The sequence below is a fragment of the Chelonia mydas genome, chromosome 4 (genome assembly GCF_015237465.2).
Source record: "Chelonia mydas isolate rCheMyd1 chromosome 4, rCheMyd1.pri.v2, whole genome shotgun sequence".
NCBI classification, from domain to species: domain Eukaryota; kingdom Metazoa; phylum Chordata; order Testudines; family Cheloniidae; genus Chelonia; species Chelonia mydas.
Window position 1 is genome coordinate 69,615,777 of NC_057852.1, and position 25,658 is coordinate 69,641,434.

General features: G+C 42.4%; 1 protein-coding gene across 3 annotated transcripts in view; it reads left to right on the plus strand.

Moving 5' to 3' along the window:
• Window positions 1-8,092: 8,092 nt before the first annotated feature.
• The window catches only part of LOC102931710 (palladin), a 259,194-nt gene continuing 241,628 nt past the window's right edge, over window positions 8,093-25,658 (plus strand). Inside the window, exon 1 of one of the 3 annotated variants that reach the window (XM_037897506.2) lies at window positions 8,093-8,578. The gene's annotated coding sequence lies outside the window, so the exon portion shown is untranslated. Of the gene's footprint in view, window positions 8,752-25,658 lie in introns of all 3 variants that reach the window. The other 2 variants (XM_043545945.1, XM_043545946.1) reach the window with 2 other exon arrangements.

Here is a 25,658-nt window from a genome sequence, read left to right on the forward strand (position 1 = left end):
CAATGGAATGGGAGGGCCCAGGCTCCCCTACCAACAATCCTTTGCTGCCACGGGTTGCATCCTGACCACTAGGCCATGCTGAGTGGGAACCATTATATGCCTCAATAGTTTACTCTCTAGCTCTGGGCAAAAAAATAAAAACATCTAGAAACTTTTTTAAAATGGCTACTTTTTTCAAGGCCTATATCTCTGGAACCTGGGGTCACTATCCCTACCCTGCATCCTTCTGAAGCACACCAAATTTCAAAGAAATCTGATATGCATATTGATTTTAGAGGGACTGTGATGGGGTGTTCACTCCACACCTCATATGAAAGGTTTTCTTAAGGTAAGTGGGAACGGGCTAATTAACCTAATAGGCTGCACCTGGGGGACAGTTAGGTTGGAGAGGCAAGACCTAATAAAAGATGAAGCTCAGCTGAGCAGGTGTAGGCTGGGCTGGTACAAAGCCAGCAAGTTGAGAACAGAAGGGGACTGAAGAGAAAGTACTGTGCAGTCACTCCCTGAGAGAGGGGAGGTGTGTTTGCAGTATAGACTCTGTCAAGAACCTGAAAGGAGTGAAATAGCTGCAAATAAAGGGAGCCCTACCAGTAACCAGAAGGGGCGAGCTAGAGGAGGAAGTAGGAAGGAGCATAGGAAAACAGCAATGGGGTCTGGGAGTAAGCAGACTGTGGTATCCTTGTACTAGAGCCTGGGTTCCCCTGCATGCTGCTGGGGAAGGTAGCATAGTTGTGAATTAGAGGATGGCCCAGAAAGGCAACCGGACAGTCAATCCAGAGAGACTTTGATACACCCAGAAGGGGAAGCACATAGTGTCCTGGTCAGAGGGCCAAGGCATGAAGAGAGGGCACGCTGAGTCCCAGAGAGCAAGAGAGGGCACAGCAAATGCAAATGATGGAAGAGAGTGTCAGACCTGGACAAAGCTAATCCCCTGAACAGCCAGGAGGAGGCACCCTAGTGGTGAGAGAACCATTTTGCAATGACTTTAAGTAGATGTTATGACACAACTCTATCTATAGTGGCACTATTGTGCCACTGTAATTAATGTTGCATAATACTTGTCAATTGTCTCTATAGACATCTTTATATTTGAGTTTAGACCTACTGAAACTATTGTTTGCAAAGGAGGGCAGTGGAAAATTCCAATGCACACTAAAAATGTTTTTCCCTATGTAAATACAAGTTGGCCAAAACATATCAGGATATAATGAAGATAATGTATACTTGTTTTAATTCTCGTTTCCATGTGGTTTATCTGATTAAACAAGGAGCATTTAATACTAAGAAATTATCTATCAAACTGACTTTTTCAAAAATGGAATTTACACTAGTTGACCTATGATCAGCCATTCTCATCTTCTGCTTCCAACTCAAATTCTTGTTGTCCTCTTTCCCAACCATTTAATTTTTTTTTCTTTAAGAGGACTGGGCTAATTTGTGTCCCAAACTATCAGAATGAACCAACTCAGCAGTCCTGCTGGAACATAGTCCTGCTGGATAGATAAGTGCTACTTCAGTTTTCCTTTAACAAATATTTAACAAAGCCTACTGTGCTCTTCTCTGCCCTAGCAGGAGCAGTGTCCCCTCTTTCCAAGCAGCTCCTTTCAACCGAATATACAGTCTTCCTTCATGAGTGACGATAATGCTGTGCCTCAGACTTTCCAGTTGTATGGAGCTTAGCCCATAAACTGAGAAGATGATTGTTTTGAAAATTCATCTGTTTTTGTTTGCACACACTTTTGAAGACAGCAGTAGATGTAATCTTTTGTTCTCACTATCAGATCAATTATCAACTCTAATGAAATTTTGTGATAGTCTCCTTTTTTGACCAGTATCTGAGAGCTTGTCTACACTTACCGAAGGATTAATGGCGATCAATGCATCGGCGGTAAATTTAGAGGGTCTAGTGAAGACCCGCTAAATCGACCACCAATCGCTCTCTCGTTGACTCCTGTACTCCACTGGATCGAGAATAATAGGGGTAGTCAACAGGAGAGCGTCTCCCATCGACATTGCATAGTGTGAACCCTAAGTAGATCTAAGCTACGTCGATGTGAGTTACTCTATTTACGTAACTCAAATTGACAAGCTTAGATCAAATTTCCCCTGTTGTGTAGACAAGGCCTCAGTTTGTTTAGTTTGTTACTCTCTTGCACTTCTTCCCTGTTGTGTAAACCCCCAGAAATCTAGCTATGTGTTCCACTGAGCTTTTTCAATTAGAAGCTAGTTCATAGCCTTCCTTTTGAAAGTAATTTTTTTTTAGTCATCTCATGTGCCATACATGGCCTCTCTATTGCAAGTCTCATTAATTCAAACTACTTTCTTTCATATGAATTAGCATAACAGATCAGACCAGTGATCTGTATTATGTCTCTTACAATGACCAGTAAAAATGATTGAGGAAGGTTCAAGAAACCCCATAACACATATCTATGGAAGAACCTGCTCACAGAGGAAGTTTCTTTATAATTTCTCTGAGACTGATTATGCCCTGAGCATGAGAGTTTATATCCTTCACACACTTATTTTTTATCCTTTATAATATTATTGATGTTTTCACTATCCTTTCCCATGTATAATCCTTTTTAACTCCACTAAGCTCTTGACTTCAGTGATACCTTGCAGCACTGAGTTTCAAAGGCCAGTTATGCATATTGCGGTTTTGGGGGGGCGGTGGCCTTAAAAATCAATGACTAATCTTATCCTTCCTCTACCTCATTTTGTTTAATACAAAGTTTACATTTTTAAATACACTATTTAAAATATCAGCAACATCACATGTAAATCAGTACAGACTTGCTTGTAAATTTCCTGATGAAAATAATATTCCTTTACATCGTTTAATTCTAACCTTTGTTTACTGACATAGCTATTTTTATCTTTAGAAATTGTTCAAGCTCCATGACATTAGTTTAAAGCAATCGCTATCCAGCATAAAAAAGACATAGTTGCCAAAACCGGGATATGCCTCAGTAGATTGAAGACAGAAGACAGTTACTTCTGATATCTAGTGGCAGATATTCTTCCTGTTAAGTTTAAGAAGGGGTCATAATTTCAGTTATCAAATAGCAGTTTTTTACTGTCAGGAAGTTCAGGGGAAAATCATATACTGGGAGGGTGGGGGGGGAATCTGTAGTTGATGGGAGAAGTGCATCATTGTTTGCCTTCTGCAAGATTTTTTTTCCTCTGAAGCAGCTGATACTGGCAATTGTCTGTGACAGGATACCGGACTCTGTCATATCCAATCCAGGGGAACATAAGAATTGCCATATTTCCACTAACAAGGTCAAATATTTGATGAGAGAGGAGTTGAGACGAGGAGACTTCCCCACTTTCAAACTCTGTAGAAGACTCTTTGACATGTTTATTGCTCAGTTGTTGTGAGGACTGGAGGTGAGACCAGGCCAGGTGGGTGGCAGTTGTCCATGACCTCCTCCTCATTCAGACCCTATCTCAACATTAGTATTCCTTCTCCTCCCTCCCGCTCCCCCCCCCCCCCCCCCCGACATTCTTGAGTAATTTCCACTACAACTGATTTAAAAACCTCTGTCAGGACCTAGCTGGTGCTAAGTTAGGGCTTGTCAACACTATGCATTAATCTTCATGAGAGGTATATAAATACTAGTGTGCACAAGCATGTTGCAGACTAGCTGGCCCATGTGGACCCTGTTGGCATATGCTAAAGGTTTCCTAGTCCACATTAATGTAGTGAGAGCTAATGCACCATGTACACAAGCCCTAAAACCCAGCCAGAAGTGAAAATAAGTCTGGATTTATCCTTGTCCCCAGTGGACATTTTATTCAAGTTAATCAGTCAGTTTTGGCAAGTTGAGTACAAATAGTGCATACTGCTCATTAAGGGCCTTAGTCTGAAATGTCAAAGCACTGGCATTGACTGAGTACATGGCAAAGTCTGCCTGCACTGTCTTTGGCCGTAACCAGTCTTGTCTGCTCTTGACTTTCATAAGTACTAAATTTACCAGCTTAAGTTTGGGGTGGGGATGGGACTCCTTGATATTGTGAGTGAAAGCACCAGGATTCATAATGCTACCAAGTAGAGGTTAAAGGCCAGCAGAGTTGCCCCTTAGAAGGGAGTGTCATAGGGGGCTGCGTGAACCTTTTCTGATAACTTTTCTGGTGAACCTTCTTGGATTTATAACATTGTACAGCCACACAATGTATTAACAAGTGATTATACAGGCAAAACAAAGTTAAATAATGGCGTGCCTCCCCTATCTGACCCCCATCCCCTCTGCAATATTCAACGGTTTGTATGGGATTGTAAGACTTGAATTCAACATACACTGTACTTGTAGCTTTTAGATTATAGGTGAGACAAATTTTTTCACTAGCAGCTCTGGGAGAGCTATGTGATTCCTGTAGTGGAGTCGGGAGGGAATAAAAAACACATTCAAATTAAGTTCAATGAGACTTTATTGCATGACAAGCTGTATGAGTGTGATGAAAATACAAGAAAAAGACATGCCCCTCAGGTATCTGTCCAAGGCAGGAGTGACCTACATAGGATAGGGTATTTGGGATTTGATCCCTTATGTCCACTTTTCACCTATCTTAGGGAAAAGTCCAATGAAGGCAGATGGTTGGTTCACAACTGAATTGTAGAAAGTGGATAAGAGTACTATTTTAGTCTTTTCCATAGCATCCACAGAAATCATGGGGGGAGAAAGTGTTGGTTCAGGCCTGTTCTTTGTTTAAGATGACCAGAAGTGGTACTGAAATAGTGGTACTTAGATGCTTGGCTGGCTGGTTCTTGTTCACATGCTCAGGATCTAAGGCAGGGGTGGGCAAACTACGGCCCACGGGCCAGATCCGGCCAGTCAGGGCTTTGGATCCGGTCCACGGGACTGCCACCCCGTGGCGCTATGGGTCTAAGGCAGGCTCCCTGCCTGCCCTGGCCCCACGTTGCTCCTGAAAGCGGCCAGCACCACATCCCTGCGGCCCTATGGGGAACCGCGGCCAATGGGAACTTTGGGGGAGGTATCCAGAGGTGAGGGCAGTGCATGGAGCCCTCTGCCGCCTCCCCCCACAGGGGCCACAGGGACATGGTGCCGGCCACTGCCGGGAGCGGTGCGAGGCCAGGGCAGGCAGGGAGCCTGCCTTAGTCCTGGCACCCCAGAGCTGCTCAAGGTAAGTGGCACCAGGCTGGAGCCTGCACCCCGAACCCCTCCTGCACCCCACACCCCAACCCCCTGCCCTGAGCCCCCTATCGCACCCCTCCTGCACCTCAACCCCCTGCCCTGAGCCCCCTGCCGCATCCTGCACCCCTCCTGCACCCCAACCCCCTGTCCTGAGCCCCCTCATAAACACTGCACCCTTCCTGCACCCCAACCCCTTGCCCTGAGCCCCTTCCTACACCCCGCACTTCCTTCCGCACCTCAACCCCCTGCCCCAGCCCTACATTCATGGCACTGCATGCAGTTTCCCCACCCAGATGTGGCCCTTGGGCTAAAAAGTTTGCCCACCCCTGATTTAAGGGTATGTCTACATAGCCAAAAAACAAAAACAAAAAAGAATCCACACATGGCAGCAAGTCCAGAGAATGTGGCAACTGACTCAGAGTACTGCTACATAGCTAGCAATAGTAGTGTAGACATGCCTGCTCAGACTGGAGCTGGGGCTCTGAAACCCAACTGGGGGGGGGGCTCAGAGTAGAAATATCTACAGTACTATTTTTAGCCCTGTAGTGTGAGCCCCAAAAGCAGCTAGTTGATTCAGGCTCTGAGACTCTCTGTGGCAGGGTGTGATTTGGGGGGTTTTTTGTTTTGTTTTTAGTGTAGACATACCCTAACTGATTACTATCTGTAGGATCAGGAAGGAATTTTCTACCAGGTTAGGTAGGCCCAAACCCCCAAGTTCACTGCCAATCTTTGCAGCATGGGATGTGGGTTGCTTACCAGGATCATGTAGATATATTTCACTAAATTAATTCCCTGCCAGTGCAGGGGTCTTGGATGTTGCACCTCAGTCCCTCCTATTATCAACTTGTGGCACATAACAGTTAAGTCTCCTGAGGACTGTTGTTGTAATACCTTTGTCTAATTATGGTTGTTCGGTTTACTTCATGGGCGCTGATTGGTGCTGGTAGCCTGTGATATAGAGGAGGTCAGACTAAATGATCTGATGGTCCCTTCTGGACTTAAATTCTATGACTATGTTTTGCTATGGTATAATATTGGGTGCTCAGTTTTCTCAAATACCTGAAATACTTTTGCCAGATTCTTCTGTGTGACACAAAAACTAATTCCAAAAGTCCTTTCTGACATTCTTCCTTATGTTGCCAAGTGCAATTGCTCCTGTTCATTACATTACCTAAAACACTGTTCCTTACAAGAAAATGTTCTCTGATGTAACTGTGGCACAATGTTAAGAAGAGACTACTAGAAAGTGGCATTAATGTCCATGTTAAGCTATGGGTGAAACACACATACTAGTTTCTTCCTGACGTTCTTATTAAGATTTTGTTCAATTAATGATGGAATGATGAATGCATTTGCCATCTGATGTCGCACTCCATATGTTTTATGGAAATATGCTTATAAGTATAAATATGATGTAACTGGAGTATGCTTTATGCAAAAGGTCTCTTGTAAGGTATCATAACAAAGGCTATAGCCTACTGAATATATTGCTCCTATTTGTATGTATGTATCATTCTTGTATCTGAAGCTACAAATATGAAGTATAACTCTGAGGTCCTATTGTAATTATGCAAAGTGTGGGCTATTAATAGTAGTTTAGAATCTTGATGGCTCCCATTGACTAGGACAATTGGTTGTAAATGGCTCTGTTTACTTCAAACCTCCCTGTGTATGTGTAGGCCAGCCCTGGAAGAATGGAGGCTGGGGTCTCACAGGACATGTTAACATGTCACCTGATACTGGAATCCATCTTAAATCTGGTACTTTTCCATTTAGAAGAGGGGGTGGGGACCCAGAGAGACAAAAGATTCCCACCTTGTGCCAAAGCTATAAAAGGGGGTGGAACAGAACAAAGGGGGCAGCGAGACATAAGAAAACCCCTAGTCTCCACCTAAGATGCCTGCTGAAACTAACAAGGACTGTACCAGGGAAAAGGATTGGGCCCAGACTAGGAAGGAGTCTAGTTTGTGAAAGAAGCTTATTGGAACATCTCTGAGGGTGAGATTTTACTTGTAATTAATTTCTTAATGTATTAGGCTTAGATGTACGTGTGTTTGCTTTATTTTGCTTGGTGACTTACTTGTTCTGTCTGTTATTACTTGAAACCACTTAAATCCTACTTTTTATACTTAATAAAATCACTTTTGTTTATTAATAAACCCGGAGTAAGTGATTAATACCTGGGGGAGCAAACAGCTATGTATATCTCTCTATCAGTATTATAGAGGGTGGACAATGTATGAGTTTACCGTGAATAAGCTTTATACAGAGTAAAACCGATTTATTTGGGGTTTGGATCCCCTTGGGAGCTGTGTGTCTGGGTGCTGGAGCTAGGTAACTGCAAAGCTGTTTTCAGTTAAGCCTGCAGCTTTGGGGGTGTGGACAAGACCTGGGTCTGTGTTGCACCAGGCTAGCGTGTCTGGGCTCAACAAAGCAGGCTTTTGGCAGGGAATATGGGCTCAGAGGTAATCTCAGCATGTCAGGTGACAGTCCCAAGGGGATCCCTGTGACCAAACCCATCACAGTGGTGAAGAATAAAAAAACAATTTATTTTTTGGCACTGGCATCCCTGGTCCATTTGTAACCACAGTAGTTAACTTGGAGCTCTGTAGTTCTCCAGGGAAAGTTCTTATTTGTTTTTCGGTACAGAGCAAGCTCCTTTCCAAGCCTGGAGTAACAGAATTCATTAGAGGTAATGAGAGTGTGGTGTGGTGTAAGTAGCCATAGTTTGTGCATTGTGCTATAAGCAAATACATAGTCGAAATTTTAAAAACTCTATATTATACAACATCCAGAGATACCAGGGAGTGGAATCTGAAATAGTTTAGGGAAGCAATGGCGGTATCACATCTTGGAAATCGAGTAAACTTTTAATTGCGGGAGGAGGGGCAGAGAGAGAGACCTATTGTGCTTCACAACTACCTAACGTTAGAGTGCTACTAAGCCCGCGATTCCCAAGGTATCTTGGCAGCTTCCGTGCTCAGGGGGTGAAGAAAGCCCCTCCGTTGTGGTTTAAAGCTCAGTCCAACCAGCGATCGGTTTTGGGAAGCCCCTGTGGAATTTGCTCTCTACCTTCTCTCTTGAGATCAAAATCCCCGGAAAGGATAAAGCCTCAGCACATGTGATAAGAGGAGAAAGTAAGGGGGGGGACGGGACGGATCCCTCTAGTCATTTCTTTCGTCTTATTTTTGGACATCACCAGCATTCCTCCCCCAACACTCACCCTATTTTCCCCCCAGCCCTCCTCTCTCACATACATTGCGGGAGCACACAAGCACACACTCACGTATTCTGAAGCAAAAGCAAGAGCAACAGTTGGACTGAAGCCAGGGGACTTACACTCAGCTTCCTCACTGCCAGCAGCAGGCTTTGTTCTTTGGAATCAGTCGGAACCCGGGAGGACGTCTTCGCTGCTGCTCGTGAGTGGTCGGAATTTTGGCAACTCGGCGGTCTATTTATTTCCTCTGTTCTGTTCTGCAAACTAGGCTGATTTTTAGAAGAGCAAAGCTGGGAGCTGGAGATAGTCAAGGAGTAAAGGGACACGGAGACCGTTAATCTCTTTGGGGGGTGGGGGTCCATTTGTTCCACGACGGTAAGTGCCAGCATTAAATACGTATAAAGTAGAGGAAATGAGGTGCTTTAGTAATTTCATTGCAATGGCAGCGCATTCGAGTGAATCGCAGTGTATATGCTCAGTCATAGTGGCCTCGAACAGTGCTTTGCCGTCAAGTTTTCCTGATCTTTCTCCCGTCCAGAAAGCCCGAACAAAAATCTACAGGTTTTAGCCAAATTCTGATCTTGGAAAGATTTCCATAGGGCTTCATGACTAGGTTATCTGAAAATCTGTTCAATCGCCATTCGTAAGTAGAATAGAGTAACTACAGAATAGGAACTGCTTAGTTTGTTGTTTGAACCTGTGAAGTGGAAATTAGCACTGTCCGACAGAGGCAGCACACAGTGAAGTTGTTTGTATGTCGGTCACTAATGTAAGGGATGGGGGAGAGGGGAAAGATTTATTTAGGTTCATAGGAGCAAAAAATAGGTTTGATTTAAACTGCTTTAATTCAGTCAAACCACCTTTGCTCATTTTAGGAAACGAATTTCATTTTTAAAAAAAACCACTTTTTCAGGTCTTGAAGTGAAGAGCAGTCAGTTAGCAAATATTGTTCTCGGGGAAACAAGTGGAAGCCAACATACAGTAGAAAGGAATGTGTTCTTGGAGAGGCGTCTGTCATTGAGAGGACAAGAACTGGGCAAAATGAAGCCAGGTTTTCTTCTAGTAAACAAACAGTTGCTGCTATCCTTGTTTTTGTACATATCCCATACTGTTTCTTAAACTTGCTACCAAAGAACCACTCATGATGGTGTTTACAGGGATTTTTTCCCCTTTCTCTTTGACTGGTCTCTAGAAATACTTAAAATGAACAGTGTCCAGGATATTGATCCAGAGATACTATCTAGCTGTCAAAAAGGGACCCACCTTAGGGACCATTTTTCATAAAGCTACTGATAAACAATGCAGTCAGCATGCTACTAGATGTTGCCAAGATTTAGTTGAACTGACTTGACAAAATGGTGATAAAGGTTTGAAAACCAGTAATTCAACTATGTTAAAAAGTTGGGGAAGGGGAGAAGACCTGTAGTGTGAATGCATTTGCCATGTAACTATCACAGAGTTATAAACAGGATAGTAAACAAACTTGAGGAAGGGAACAGATTCTCTAGCCTTGCCTGTGGTTGTACCTATGCTTGAAATAGTGATTCCAAAACCCTGTAGTAATTTGCAAAAAGGCAATTGTTTACTTTTGTTTTGTCACAGGTGATGTGGGAGTGAATCTAGTCACATACAAAATATGCAGTTGTGTGCAGGTGCAAATGGTTGATTGATTGTGCAAAATATGGCAGGTGCAGTCATTTACCTGTTTGCTCCAATGGCTGCAGCTTTTTGTTTGTTCAGTTTCTCAAACTTTTACCAACACTGTCCAGTTCTAACTTTCCCCTTTTTGTTGGAAAGAATAGTCTAGTTGGGCACCTGTACTTTGTGGGAAGATTGGTGAATAAATGTTCTGTTACCTGGTCAGCTGTCTGAGTGGGGATCTGAATTCCCAAATGACTACAGATGGTGTTCAGTGCCTCATTCATTTTTTCATGAAGTGTTCAAAAAGAGTTTTGTCCTTGTTACACTGGGATTCACATATTTTGTGTATGCTGTTGTTTAGTCTATAAAAAGAGTATTATTCACTTGTTTGGAATGGGACACTAGAACTAGCAAAAATTCCTTTTGGGAGCTAAAATTGGAATGGTGCTTTCTAGAGTTGTGCTCCCCCTCTGATGGCATCATGTCAGATTTCATCAGCAATGCTTTCAGTTTCACAATTTCCAGAGGTGCTATAATTTCTCATTGATGCAAGGAAGAACCTGAGGTCTTTTGTTACTTTTCCTGCTTTAATCTGTTTTTTAACATATCACTTGGTACTGTCGGTGAATTCTGGCAATGAGTGTTAAGCTCAGCAGTTAGACACTATAGGTTGGCCTGAACCAAAAACCGTGGATCCAGGTATTCTTGAACGATGAGAAAGTTAATATCTGGATCCAGAGTTCTGGCTCTGGCCTATCCATATTAAAGGCACATCACTTTGGCTACATGTATAATTTGTCATTTGAACGGGGGAAGGAAGCTTATTCAAACTATGGCTATATTTTTAAAAATAACATGCTCCTTAGTGCTGCTGATACATATATATTAAACCTGGGCCTCTCTGCTCTTATAGCTGATGTGATACCTATGCTGAGAGCTTGTCTGTTAGGTAGGTTCTTTTATTATTCATTGCCTAAACTTGACTTTCACAAACCTACAGTGAATTAGTTCCTATCTCCTATTATAATTTTAAAGGTAACTTGCATTTGGGGACTCCTTTGAGACATGGTGAATACTCACAGAACAGAAGAATGGCCATACTGGGTCAGACCAAAGGTCCATCTAAGCCCAGTATCCTGTCTTCCGACAGTGGCCAATATCAGATGCTTTATAGGGAATGAACAGAACAAGTAATTATCGAGTGATCCATCCCCTGTCGCCCATTCCCAGCTTCTGGCAAACAGAGACTAGGGACACCATCCTGGCTAATAGTCTATTGATGGATCTAGTTCCTTTCTGAACCTTGTTACAGTCTTGATCTTCACAACATCCTCTGGCAAGGAGTTCCACAGGTTGACTGTGCATTGTGTAAAGAAATACTTTCTTTTGTTTGTTTTAAACCTGTTGCTTATTAATTTCATTTGGTGACCCCTAGTTCTTGTGTTACGAAAAGGAGTAAATAACACTTCCTTATTTACTTTCTCCACACCAGTCATGATTTTATAGACCTCTATCATATCCCCCCTTAGTCGTCTCTTTTCCAAGTTGAAAAGTCCAAGTCTTGTTAAACTCTCCTCATATGGAAGCCGTTCCATACCCATATTCATGTTTGTTGTCCTTTTCTGTACCTTTTCCAATTCCAATATATCTTTTTTGAGATGAGGTGACCACATCTGCATGCAGTATTCAAGGTGTGGGCGTACCATGGATTTCTATAGAGGCAATATGATATGTTCTGTCTTATCTATCCCTTTCTTAATGATTCCCAACATTCTGTTCCATAGGTGCCAACTTCCCCTCTGCCCGGTGGGTGCTCGACACCCCCTCCGCCCGTGGCCCTGCACCACCCCTTCCCGCCCCTGTACCGCCCTCGCCCCACCCCCATTCCACTCCTTCCCCAAAGTTCCTGCCCCACCCCGCCTTTTCCCACCCCCTTCCTGCCCCCATTCCACCCCCTTCCCCCAGATCCCTGCCCTTCCCCTGCCTTTTCTCCGCCTCCTCCCCCGAGTGCACCACGTCCCCGCTCCTCTCCCTTCCTCCTGGAAAGTCCTAAGCGCCACCAAACAAGCTGTTTGTGCTAGGAGGGAGGGGGAGGAGCAGGGACGCAGCGCATTGTGGGGAGGAGAAGGAGACAAGGAGGGGGGAGCTTGGCTGCCAGTGGATGCGGAGCACCTGCTAATTTTTCCCCATGGGTGCTCCAGCCCCATAGCACCCACAGAGTCAGCGCTTATGTTCTGTTCGCTTTTTTGACTGCCACTTCACATTGAGTGGATGTTTTCAGAGAATGATCCACAATGACTCCAAGATCTTTCTTGAATGGTAACAGCTAATTTAAACCCCATCATTTTATATATACAGTTGGGATTGGAAAACATAATGTGCATTACTTTGCATTTATCCACATTGAATTTCATCTGCCATCTTGTTGCCCACTCACCAGTTTTGTGAGATCCCTTTGTAGCTCTTCGCCGTCTGCTTTGGACTTAACTATCTTGAGTAGGTTTGTATCATCCACAAATTTTGCCACCTTATTGTTTACCCCTTTTTCCCGATCATTTATGAATAAGTTGAATAGTACTGATCCCAGTACAGATCCGTGGGGGGGACACGACTATTTACCTCTCTCTCCATTCTGAAAACTGACCATTTATTCCTACCCTTTCTTTCCTATCTTTTAACCAGTTACTGATCCATGAGAGAACCTTCCCTCTTACCGCATGACAGCTTACTGTGCTTAAGAGCCTTTGGTGAGGGATATTGTCAAAGACTTTCTGAAAATCTATGTACACTAAATCCACGGGGGGTCCCCTTTGTCCACATGATTGTTGACTCCCTCAAAGAATTGTATTAGATTGGTGAGGCATGATTTCCCTTTTAAAAAAAACATGTTGACTCTTCCCCAGCAAATCGTGTTCATATATGTCTGACATTTCTGTTCTAACTCCTGTGAGGCGTTGAGTGCCTTCAAGTCCTGCTGACTTCCGTAGGACTTGTGGAAGCTCAGCACCATCCAGGTAGTGCTAGGCATCTCACAGGATTGGGCCTTAAATGATCTGTCTAAAACTCTTTAAAGGATATTGCCAGATACATTTTACATCTGTGTCAAAAATGATGGTAGCTCACAGCCTGGACTGCAATACAGTATAAATGTGAAAGCAGAATTCAATTTGTTGTTCTAAGTGTGGTTATTCTGACATTGTGTACTGACTGGCCGCTCTGAATATGGCTGTACTGACAGATACAATAGGTTTCTGTGAATACAATTAAACATGTATCTGCCAGCTGCTTGTGGTATCTGTATGCCTCAGTAAGAAAACCTGTTCTTTGGCTTTATCTGCCCACTGTGGTTTGTGGTACATTACTTTGACTTATTCTGCAGAAGTTGCATTTTTTTTCTGAATGATTAAACTATGATGTCATTTTCTATCTTCAAGGTTTAACCTTTAAAGGTTTTTTTGCTGTGGATGAGGCCCTTTAACATTGGAAGTAGAAAATGCCCTAAAGTCCACTTCTGAGCGACTGTCTACTCAAGCACATTCCAGTGTCACCCATTCATTTGTGGTCAGAATGATTCAGATCTGGTTAAAGATGATTTAAAAGAGAGGTTATGGGTACACTGCAATGTACATTTAGGAAAATAAAGGGGGTGGGGGGGTGTTTTTACAGCCTTATTGAGACCACATGGTTCCAGCTTGCTTTTTTTTTTTTTTACATGGAAATTGCTGGCTGGATTTATTCAAATAATTTTCTTTCTTTTTAATTGCCTGGAGGCTGAGAGTTGGAATTGTGGCATTAATGGTCAGGTCAAGCTAAAATGAAATAGTTTCTAAGGCTCTATACATATAAGGACAGGGGTTTTCTTTTGGAGGACTTCATAGAGCATGTAAACCTACCTTGCCCCCAACATGCAAGGGAGAAAAATGTAATGGGATATCTTTTGACTTAATAGGAGAACTGGAGGCATAGTTACAACAAAAAAACCAATCAATAGACTGGAGATGGTCTCCATATAACACCAGAGGTTATCATCCTCTTCCCAACAAAGAATGCAGACCTGCGAGGTGGTTGTCTACCTTGACTATGCACAAAATTCAGCATTTTTTGGCTATTATGGGGGAGCAAAATAACTGGATAATTAATTAAAATAAAGGATAGTTTTTTAAATAACCACATCATAATTCACATATTTGTCCCCTTAAACATATTATGTATATAATCAATGAAGTTACAGAGTGGAAGTAGTACGCTAACATATTTTTCTTACTCTTTCAAGATTTCTTCTTTTTTTCTTTCCCCCAATCTCAATCCATTTCAGTCTCCCATTTTGTACACCATCTGGTAGAGTTCTTTGCTTAGAAGAAAAGATCTCATTTGGCTCTCAGATTCCCCAGCTGTCTTTGGCCAACCCTTCCCTTGAGACATCCCTGTGATTTGTTACTCCTGTTGAGGCCATTCCTAATTCTGACCCCCTTCTGACTGTCATCCACTGATGAAGCCATTGCTTCTCTGGAAATTTCATCCCCAATTCAGATTTAACTATACTTTTTAAAACGGAGAGAAATTGCAGCCCATAATGACCTGTCTGTCTCTCCTTAGATTGTGGACTTCATCAAGCAGTCACTGTCCCTTCGTGAATGTTTAGAAAGCACCAAGCATATTAATTGTGCTCTTGTAAACAAATACTAGATTTATTTTTTAAAAAACCTTTGTTTTCTAGGCTTTAAATTTTGCAGCATACAGTACTGCTATTTCAAATTTCATTGGTCTTTATGGAAGATGATAGAACACCAGCTTAGAGAACAAACCTAAGAGAAATCACTGTATGGAACTTGAATTTTGCTGAGACCAAAACAATATACTATCCAATACCAAAACCAATAAACAGCAGTTATACTGAAGACTTTTTTTGGATGTTCTTGGATATTATTTTGAGGTGATTATGTTAATAATAAAATATTTAGGTCAACAATGCTGAAAGGGGGTTGGGGAGCATTGATCACAAATCTGTGCATAAATTTTCAATAATACATTCTGACACATACTGAGACCAAACTTTTTTGTGTTTTTGTCTCTCTCCGCCCCCCACCCCCTTGTTTGTGTATATTCTCCAGGACACAGGCAAACTTTGTTCTTAACTTATAAAAGACATAAAGAAACTTTAACCTTACTCCTTGAATCAGAATATATGAAATTAACATCTGCCACACATAAACTACATTGTTTAAAACTTAATTGCAGTTTGTTGTAAATATGAAGTGCACAATACATATGTGGAAGTTATTAGTACCTCTGAATATCCACTAAACATTAACCAAAACACTAGATACGTCTCAGAGCACTTAAACTCTAGGATCTGAACAATCACACAATTCCACTATATTAAAGCACGTATTAATAAGCTACAAACAAGTCAGCTCAGGTTGTAGCTTTCCATATGAAAATATAATTATAAGATGATAACTACACAGTAGGTGTAGCAATATAATGCTTATTTTCAAGAACAAGGAAGTACAGGTATTTACATGCCTAGTACCATGTGGCACTACCACTCTGCAATTCTGTAAGACATCACCTTCCACCTGAAGATCATTAAACACTTTGCAAGTATTAATTATCAGAGCATTTCTATTAGATAAGTATTCTAACCATCTTGCAGATAGATAAATGGTGGCAGAGCAGTTAAGTGACTTGAACAAGGATAAACAATAAATCAGTGGCAGAGACAAGAACAGAAATAAACAGTCCTGATCCCTGCACAGACTATTGAATCATTCTTGTTCCTTAGGACTTTTTTTATTTACAGTTCTTGTCTGTCTTCAACGTGAAATAAGTATAATTTATCTGGTCTCATGGAGAAAATATTGCTTTTAGTAAACACAAATATTAACTCTAGGAGGAAGTGTGATTTAGTGATATAAATAGGGCATGGGGCCCAAATCCACAAAGGGACTTAGGAGTCTAGCCACCCAGTGGAATCCACAAACCCAGAATTAGGTGTCTAGGCTCCCTGTTCAATGCATGGGGAGAGCTTGGCGCCTAAACATGGGATTAAAACAAAAAACAGTATGCTGGGCTGGGAGATGCCTAAGCTAGCAATAGCAGATGCTGAGGACACACCTCTCTCCTTATCTCTGTCCCTCTGAGGGAATTAGGTGCCTATCTTCATTTGGGATCAACAGCTGGGAACCTCTGTCCTACACCTAATAAGCTTCTTGCAAAAACAGCAGCTGCAGATACCTAACTCTTCACAAAAGAGTTGGGAGAGTAGGGGCGGGAGGAGGTCTCCCTTATAATCGCTAGCCCTGTGGTTAGTTTAGTTCACTCACCAGGGATGTGGGAGACCCCAGTTCAATTTTCCCCCTCTGCTGGCTGAGGAGATGGGATTTCAGCAGGGTTTCCTACTTTTCATGTGAGTGCCTGAACCTCTGGGCTATGGGATATTCTGATGTGGCTCTCTCTGTCTCTCCTGTTGAAGCTGTTCCATTGTGAATGAATAATTTAAATATTCATTGGCCAGAAAGAGAGAGAGCAACTCTATAGTAAAGTTCAAATCCCTTCTCTTCATCAGGTGGAGAAAGGAATTGAACTGGGGTCTCCCACATCCCCGATGAGTGCCCTAAGTACTGGGCTAAAGGTTATAAGGGAGACCTCCCTCTGCTAGTCCCATCAGCAGTTTTATGTAGAGTTAGGCTTGCTGAAAGCATGCTACTGGGTGGGCCGCACAGGCAAGATAGGCGGGGCAATGCCTCTCTTCATCTTCACCTGGTTTGAGAATCCTTCTGGACTTTAGGCACCTGAGAGCCTAGAATAAGACATTGTGTGAATGACGCATGCTCAGAAGCTGAGGCAACTAGGGGACTTTAACAGTTGGACTCTTAGATGCTGGGGTATTTTAGGCACCACCAGGTTTAGTAGTAGCTTAGCAGAGGTTCTGAGGATCTCAGGAGCCTAGAGTTTGAACTTAAATGCATAAATTCTTTGGTGGATCTGGGCCTGGGAGTCTAATCCCAGCTCTGCTACTGATTTGCTTTATCAGTAAAAGTCAGTTTGCTCTGCCTCTCGGTGAACTCCATTTTGCAGCTGAGTAAAGTATTTCTTCAGGAGGCTTAATTATTTAAAAAGCACTTGAAATACACAGGTGAAAGCTGTTGCACAGAGAAAGGGCAAAGTATCATTCTTATAACCCTTCATCAGTTCAGACCAATTTTGTGAAAGTTCCTATCCTTATTACTGATTTTTATTTTTCTATTGCTCTATTTGAACTTAATCTGTGAAATATGCATATCTGGTTTAAAAAAAAATACATCTTGAGCAGGAAGGTATCAGTGTTGTTGATGTACTGTTTTTCTCTAATCAGCCTTACAAACGGACTCAGAAACCTTAAGGTTACTGTCAAGCCTGGTAGGCCCAGCATCTGCCTCCTATTACTGACCGACTGCAATATACAACTGCATATGATGCTGTTCTCCAAGCCCTGGATGATCATTTTAATCCTCTACTAAATATTGTTGCCGAATGCTTCAAATTTGGTTCCCATGTACAGGTGCCTCACAAGCCCATTGACCACTATGTAGCTGCATTACATGAGTTGAGTGCAACCTGTGGATTTCCCAGTTTCACAGATGAAAATGATCAGAGATCAAATTTTCATGAAGATAGCCAGTTCCGAGATTCATGAATGACTCCTCATGATAAAAGGCTTTACCTTGGATGAAACGTAGAACCTGCCCAATGAGTGGAAAGCACCATCCACTTACTAAATCACTTTCCATAACATCAGATGTCTCCAAACTTGCAGAGGTTAATGCACTTCAATACAAGACTGCAATCAGCAAAGCTCCTAAGTTTACATCCACAGTGGCTTTACCCTCCCACATACCACATTGCAGCAGAAGGCAGGTCACAGGGCAGACTTTCAGGGTGTCCTGCCAAGAAATCTGTATACAAGAAGTGCAAAAAAAAAAAAAAAGACATTTTGGTAGTCTGTGAGTCTGCTGTCAATGTAGTATCCTTAGTTCTCACAGATAATGATGATGGGAACTGAATCCCAGTGGTGTTCTGAATATGACAGGAGATCACCACACCACTGCACACCGCTAAGTGCAAGTCAGTGGCCATGAGATGAGGATGTTAGTGGATTCTGGTTCATCTTATACTATAACTAGGGCCCTGCCATTTTGGTCAGTTTCCTGGTCATAGGATTTTAAAAATAATAAATTTCATGATTTCAGCTATTTAAATCTGAAATTTCACAGTGTTGTAATTGTAGGGATCCTGACCCAAAAAAGAGTTGTGCAGTGGTAGCAAGGTTATTGTAGGGTAGCAGTACTGCAACCACTCCCTTACTTCTGCACTGCTGCTGGTGTCAGTTCTGCCTTCAGAGATGGGCAGCTAGAGAGCAGCAGCTGCTGGCTGGGATTGCCACCCTTACTTCTGCGCTGTCTTCAGAGCTGGGTGGCCGGAGAGCGGCAGCTGTTGCCCGGGTGCCGAGCTCTGAAGGCAGAGCCACTGCCAGCAGCAGCACAGAAATAAGGATGGCCTGGTATGGTATTGCCAGCCTTACTTCTGTGCTGCTGCTGGTGGGACGCTGCCTTCAGAGCTGGGCACCCAGCCAACAGCTGCCACTCTCTGGCCACCCAGCTCTGAAGACAGTGCAGAAGTAAGGGTGGCAATACTGTGACCCCCCCCAAATAACCTTGCGACCCCCCCCCCCCGCAACTCCCTTTTGGGTCAGGACTTCCAATTTAAGAAACACTGGTGTCTCCTGTGAAATCTGTATAGTATAGGGTAAAAGCTCACAAAAGACCAGGGGAGACCAGATTTCACAGTCCGTGTTGCATTTTTCATGACCGTGAATTTGGTAGGGCCCTAACTGTAATTCCCAACCATCTCTACACTGTGCTATTTGTCAGCTCCCTACTTGAGTTGCATCTTCCAGACATATACCCCAAAGGGTATAGAGGATCTCCAATCCCCATCAATGGCTATTTTACAGCTATTCTCAAGTACAAGATCCATAATACCCAAGGGAAAATCTATGTAGCCTAAGTGAGCGTTTCTATTTTAGTATGGAATCATCAGAGGGATCTGAATAGTACACAGCCTGTCCTGCAAACTGAAGATAGGCTATAAACAGGAATCTTCCTTGACTTTCCAGCAGTTTTCACAGGTGTTGCAAAAATCTTCAAGCAGAAGATCCGGCTAAAAACAATGTGGTGCCATACAGCATAAAGTATGAAACGCACCAATTGTACTGAGACAACTGGCCAAGGAGGAGATTCTAAAATGATGCAAAACAAATATCACTGAACCTGCTGAATCATCAGAATGGATTTCTCCCATTGGTCTCAGCAGGAAGCCTAATAGTGCTATCTGCATGTGTGTGAGAGATCTAAACTCCAACACTGTTATAGATTATCTTCCTCTACCCAGTATCCATGAAATGTTGCTCACCTTGAAGGAGGCAAGAGTCTTTAAAACTCTTGACTTATCCTCAGCTTTCCACCAGATCACCTTAATGGAAGAATCCCACAAATATGCAACTTTCTTCACTCCAGAAGGTTTGATACCCAAACAACATCAATTTGAATTGTAAGCCTCTGTAGCTTCTGTATTCCAGGGAATGATACATGGGATCTTTAGAGAGACAAGGAGTTTTACTTTTAAGATCACATTCTAGTGTATGGCAAAGATGAATCCAAACATGTCCTCCTATAAAAGCTTCTAGAAAAACTTTGACAACGTGATTTTGCCATCAGCAAAAAGAAATGTCAATTCCATACTGACTCAGTGACATATCTAGGATATACAATCTCTCATAATGACATACAGCCAAAACCACTTAGTGAAAACCAATTCTGTTGTACCAGAGCCTGACAACAAGGTCAAACTTCCGTCCTTCTTGAGATTGTGTGAATACTATTCAAAGTTTGTAGAGAAATTTGCTATGAAAGTAGTGAGTACGGTCTTGGTGCTGTCTTGACTCAGCTTAAAAAAAATGGTGAGAAGTCACTCTTGCACTGGCCTCAAGAGCATTGACTGAACCAGAAAAATCCTATTCTGTCATTGGAGAAAGAAGCTCTGGCACTTCAGAACCTACCTGTGGGGTAGGAGATTTATCTTCAGATCTGATCACAAGATCTGATCAGTTTTATTCACCACACAAGGTTCTGGATCAGCAACACCAAGAATTGCCAATGGGCCACCAAACTAATGGACTGATTTCCAGACTGCGTATCTTCTAAGTGCCAAGAACACCGCTGCAGATGGTCTCTGACCTTATGAGGGTGCAATAAAGAAAGATGATGAGTGTAACTGCACAAATCACTGCTACAACCCAAGGAGTTATCACAGTCTCAGAGTGGGCAACAGCCATGAGAGAAGACAAAGTACTTCAGGACCTAAGGACGTAGATAGTCAATGCATGGCATTGCAGGACGATGATACTAGAAGACTTGCAACCATATAGACATTGTGACGGACTCAGACTAGAAGGATATAAGAGAGTTATGGAAGGTAGGTATCTCAGCCTCAGGATGAGTAGGTCGCTGTTCCCTGGATAGCCAAACAAAGACTACTGCAGGCCAATTAAGACACCTGATGCCAATTAAACAGTTAAGGCCATTAGGCTAATGGAGACAGCTGGAACCAATCAAGGTCCCACTCATACTGTTTAAAAGCTCTCCTTCCAGTTCCCTCAGATAAGCTCAGGTGAAAGGAGCTGGAGGAAAGGGAACATTGCTGAAGCCTGAGGTAAGGGTGAAGCTAGAAAAGGGGATCACGGGGAAGTGGCTCAGGGAATCAAAGCAGCTCCAGTGGTGAAGGGGAAGCTGCCAACAGCTGCTACCATTCGGGTCCCTGGGCTGGAACCCAGAGTAGAGGGTGGGCCAGGTTCCTCTCCCTCCTATCCCCTGCCCTACAGAGACCCCCCTTGAGACGGGAAGCAGGCTTCAGTCCAGAGAGGAGGCCGAACTGTGCCTACTAAGCTCAAAGGAGCAACAGAGACTGGGGGATATTCCCCCTCCCCACCTCCCATACTGGCCTGTGATGAAAGTAGCTTAGTAGGCTGTGACCCTTGCCACTACACTGAAAAAGGGAGGTCACAGTGAGAGCCTTAGTGAGCTTCTGAGGCCACCGAATCTGCATGAAAGCATGGTGCCCAACAATACAGGCTTGGAACTTTGTCACAACATGCATCTCATGGATTTTGAGAATTGACCACCTTATTGTGCCAACACTACTAAGAGAATGATTGATTCACCTGGCACATGAAGGAAATCTGGGAATGAGTCTAACCAAAAGACAACTGCATCAAGACTTGTGGTAGCCAGGGATGGACAAGCAAGATTGAGGAAATAATCAAGAATTGCATAGCTTGTTCAAGAATTACATAACTTGACAAGTCACAGAAAAAACTTCGGCATCCCTGTCAATTGGTTGACTGACTGAACTGCCCATGAAAGAAACTGGCTCTAGACCTAATGGGACCATTTGAAGGTCAGTCTGTTAGTCTACCATTACTATGGCAAACCTTTACCTATCATTCAAAGTGGCTAGAACTTACATTCACTGTAAAGATAATCACTATTTCAGTGGTAAAGTTCATGTCATCATTCATTGAATGAGATAACATCAGGGAACTGGCAGTTTTCAAAGAAAGACTTTGGGACAGATTTTCAAAGGTATTTAACTAACCCGTCACTTCTAGAGATGTGTTCAAATCTTTTATTAGGTCACAAGTGGAAAAAAATTATTTGAACACTTGTTTGTGGCAAACAATTTGCCACATGTTCACTATGAATGGCAGTCTTTCATCAAGAGAGGCCGAGAACTGGGATAGTAGAGGTGCAGTAAGCGAGGTTTCCTGTGCCAGTTGTTATCTGTATGGGAAGTTTGAAGACCTACTTAAATTATGCAAGACTCCAACCCACTGCCAGAAATTTACTTAGCTTGTAAACTCTTTTGGATAGTGACCTTTTTTTTTCATTGTGGTTATAGTGTCTAGCTCAATGAGGCCCTAATAGGAGTCTCTAGGTGCTACCATAATATTAACAATATTTCCTCACTTTCAGGAGTATGAAACTTACATGCAGAATGAGGAGAAAGATACTCTGTCTTTGTTAATTAAGAACTAGAAATGGACCCAAACCAAATCCCTGATCAAAGCACTGCTAAACTTTGGGTTGGGGGTGGGACAATTAAAAATAAAAATTTATATTTTGTGGCTTGAGCCTCTCTATAATAAAATTGCAATAAGCTGCAAAAAAAGGCATTTTGCTGCACTTATTGGAGATTAAAATCTCTCAAGTAAAGTAAGATTGTTCCATTTACAGCATTCTCTATTGGATACGCCATCATTATCGCTCTGGTACTACCCAATTTCACACAGATGTCTTGTCCCAATCCGTGTTGGTAGAGCAGGGCCATCTCGGGTCAAAATTGCATTGTGTATAGAGAAGGAATTTGCAAATAAACAGAATGCATTAGACTTGCCCGTAGCTAATGATTTTAGCCTCTTAATTTAAGAAGAGCAAACACTTGTCCCCTTCTTCCAAAACAACAATAACCATCTTTTTTTTCCAGAAAACATGCTGCTTTTCACAAAGACCATCTGCTGGGCTAGGCAAAACTTCAGTACACCACTTCAGTGACCCCTCCAAAGTGTCCTAAGGTGGCAAATTTGGCCTGGCCATCCCTTTTTCATGACAGCGTGTGGCCAGGCCAAATTCGCCATTCTAGGCAAGCTTTCTAGTTCACTAATAGCTAGAGCAGTGGTTCCCAAACTTGTTCCACCGCTTGTGCAGGGAAAGCCGCTGCCGGGCCGGTTTGTTTACCTGCCGCGTCCGCAGGTTCGGCTGATCGCGGCGCTCAGTGGCCGTGGTTCGCTGCTCCAGGCCAATGGGAGCTGTTAGAAGCGGCACGGGCCGAGGGACGTACTGGCTGCCGCTTCCAGCAGCTCCCATTGGCCTGGAGCAGCAAACCACGGCCACTGGCAGCCGCGATCGGCCGAACCTGCGGACGCGGCAGGTAAACAAACCGACCCAGCCCGGCAGGGGCTTTCCCTGCACAAGCGGCGGAAACTCAAGTTTGGGAACCACTGAGCTAGAGCATCCCTAGGCTGTAAGTGTATAATACCTCTCTCTCTCCTTCTTTCAAAATCATCAAATGCTATTTGCTTCACCTGCCAATATTAATTAAATTTTAAACAAATGTTGATTTTTTTTTTTCCCCCAGCATTGCTTTCTTCTTCTATTTAGTATCTGAGGACTTATCTACATGATGAGATAGTGCACAACAATCCAGGATGTGAATCCACAGCACACTAGCTTGCCACGACCTAACTTGACATGTGGACCCTGCTATAGTGTACTAAAGTTCTGTAGTGCGCTTTGACATACTCCCATTTCAAATATCAAAGCAAACTAAGGAACTACTACTGCATTGTGGCAGGATCCACATGATGAGTTAGCATGAGACAAGCTAGTGCACTGTAGATTGACACCCTGGCTTGCTGCTCACTTACTTGTAATGTAGACAATCCTCAGCTGATATACACTAAGTGTTTGACTTTCTTTGCATATTTGCTACAGTGAAGCTGACTTACTAAAAGTTCTTTTGTACATTTTGGTAATGTTTATACTAGGGTTTGCTTGTTTTTTGTTTTTTTCCTCATGGTTCTGGGGCAGTGCAAGAATTACTGTAATGAGAAAAAAAGCTTTAAGCTTATGGAAAGCAGTTCACAACTCAACAAAAGAAAATGGTGGTCAACGTTAACTGAAATGGTTATGCAGAACATCAAAGGCACATGCCACTATCTCAACCCCAGCAGTAATTGAAAAGTATATTAATTACTACTTTTATTGTCTGGAAGTGTATGGGATTCCGTAATGCTTTGTCTGCATATTTTAAAAATAATAGGCTGGGATCCTGATTGGGGACCAGATAAGGTGATCTAACTTTGCTGTAATTCTGACTTTGCTATTGCATAATACTGCATCATCACCACCTCTGTGGCTGGGTGTGAAGTACACAAGTAATCTTAATCATTAATGTTTTGGGTGCATTTGGACACTGGTGAGGAATTGCCAGATGATTGATTTCTGCTTTGGAAAATGGTATTCTTTGAGTGCAATAGTGTGTACATGCTCCAATCTCAAATCTGCTTGTTTGCTTGATCCTGGTATTTTTTGCAGAGGGGAAGCTCCTCTTTCTGGTGTGACTTCTTTGACTGAACTTAACTGAGCATCTTCTATTTCAGTCTTACTTAATGTAAAGCTGAAAACCTCCTTACTTTGTTGTGCTCAGTTATTGACTTGCAGAGCTTTGTGGGTAAAATATCTCCAAGTCATTAAAGTTATATGGATGCCTACTGAGTCGGCTTTAGAAGAAATCTACAGAGGGATAAGGACATTTGTGTCTGCAACAGTATCAATAACCTAATACTTTTCTCTGTACACAAGTAAAAGCTTTACCCAGAAGGTTTTTGTTTTTTGTGGTTTTTTTTTTTTTTTTTTATTTTAGATACCTAGGCCTCATTTTCCACTCATTCTTAACTTGGTTTCCAATATTCAGACCTATAATCTTTTAGGTACAAATAAAATCACTTTGATGTGTAGGTGCTATTAGGTAGCTAACCATTTCCTGTAAGTGTCATTAATTCTCCTGCACAAAAGGGCTGAGCTTTTAAATTTCACTAGTAACTTTCTGAACTCGAGAGAAATATCTGCCTGTATTGGTCCTAATCCTGGATGGTTCAGAGTGTACTTGTCACAGTATTGCTAACCCAGAGTGTTCACAAATGAGTTATGCCTCAAAAATGGATTGGCTTAAAAATTGTGAAATTATTTAAATAATAAATATTGTCATCTTTTTATTTGGCTCTGGTTTTTGATCCTCTAAAGTTCATGGTTTTCAAGGCTTTCTCCGCACCCATGAGAGCCAGAAAATTTTATTTTTCAAAAAATGAAATCTGAGTTTGTCACATGATTAATGACACAGAGCTGGGACTTTGATACTTAAGACATTTGGCAGTTTTCTTAGAGTACAATTGTGAGAGCTAGCAACATGGTCACGGTAATTAACAGAAAGAATTGCTTTCTTCTGACACTAAACAAGGGGCTCTGTTACAATAAAACAATATTATGCCTTGATGATAATCCTTAGAGTATTTCAGTCTATACAACCTGAGTTCTTTCGTGGCATAATTCAGGTATTATCTCTGAAGATATTCTCCATGCTTCATTGTAGAGTTTCTTTCTGGAACTTTCTTCAGTCTTTTTCTCCCTGGCTTCCTAAATGTGATTTAAAGAAACAAAATGCAGTGTTAGGTTGCACTTCTGTAGTTGACTTAAATGGGGAGTAGAAGATGCTAATGAAAACTTTGCAGGACTGGGCCATTTAAAATTAAATTGAATAGTACCAAAGTTTTGCAAGTAATTATCACCTGCCCCTTCCTCATCTGAACTCTGTATAGCCAGCCATGACCCACTCCTCTCTAACAAAGCTGATTGTATTGCATGTATCCTGTGCCTGGATTTTTTTAAAAAAACTATATGAATGTAATTCTATCCCTCTACTTTTCCACTTTTTTTTTAAACTACTTTAACCCCCTGCAAAGGTCTCCCAAAGTCAAAAACTCTTCA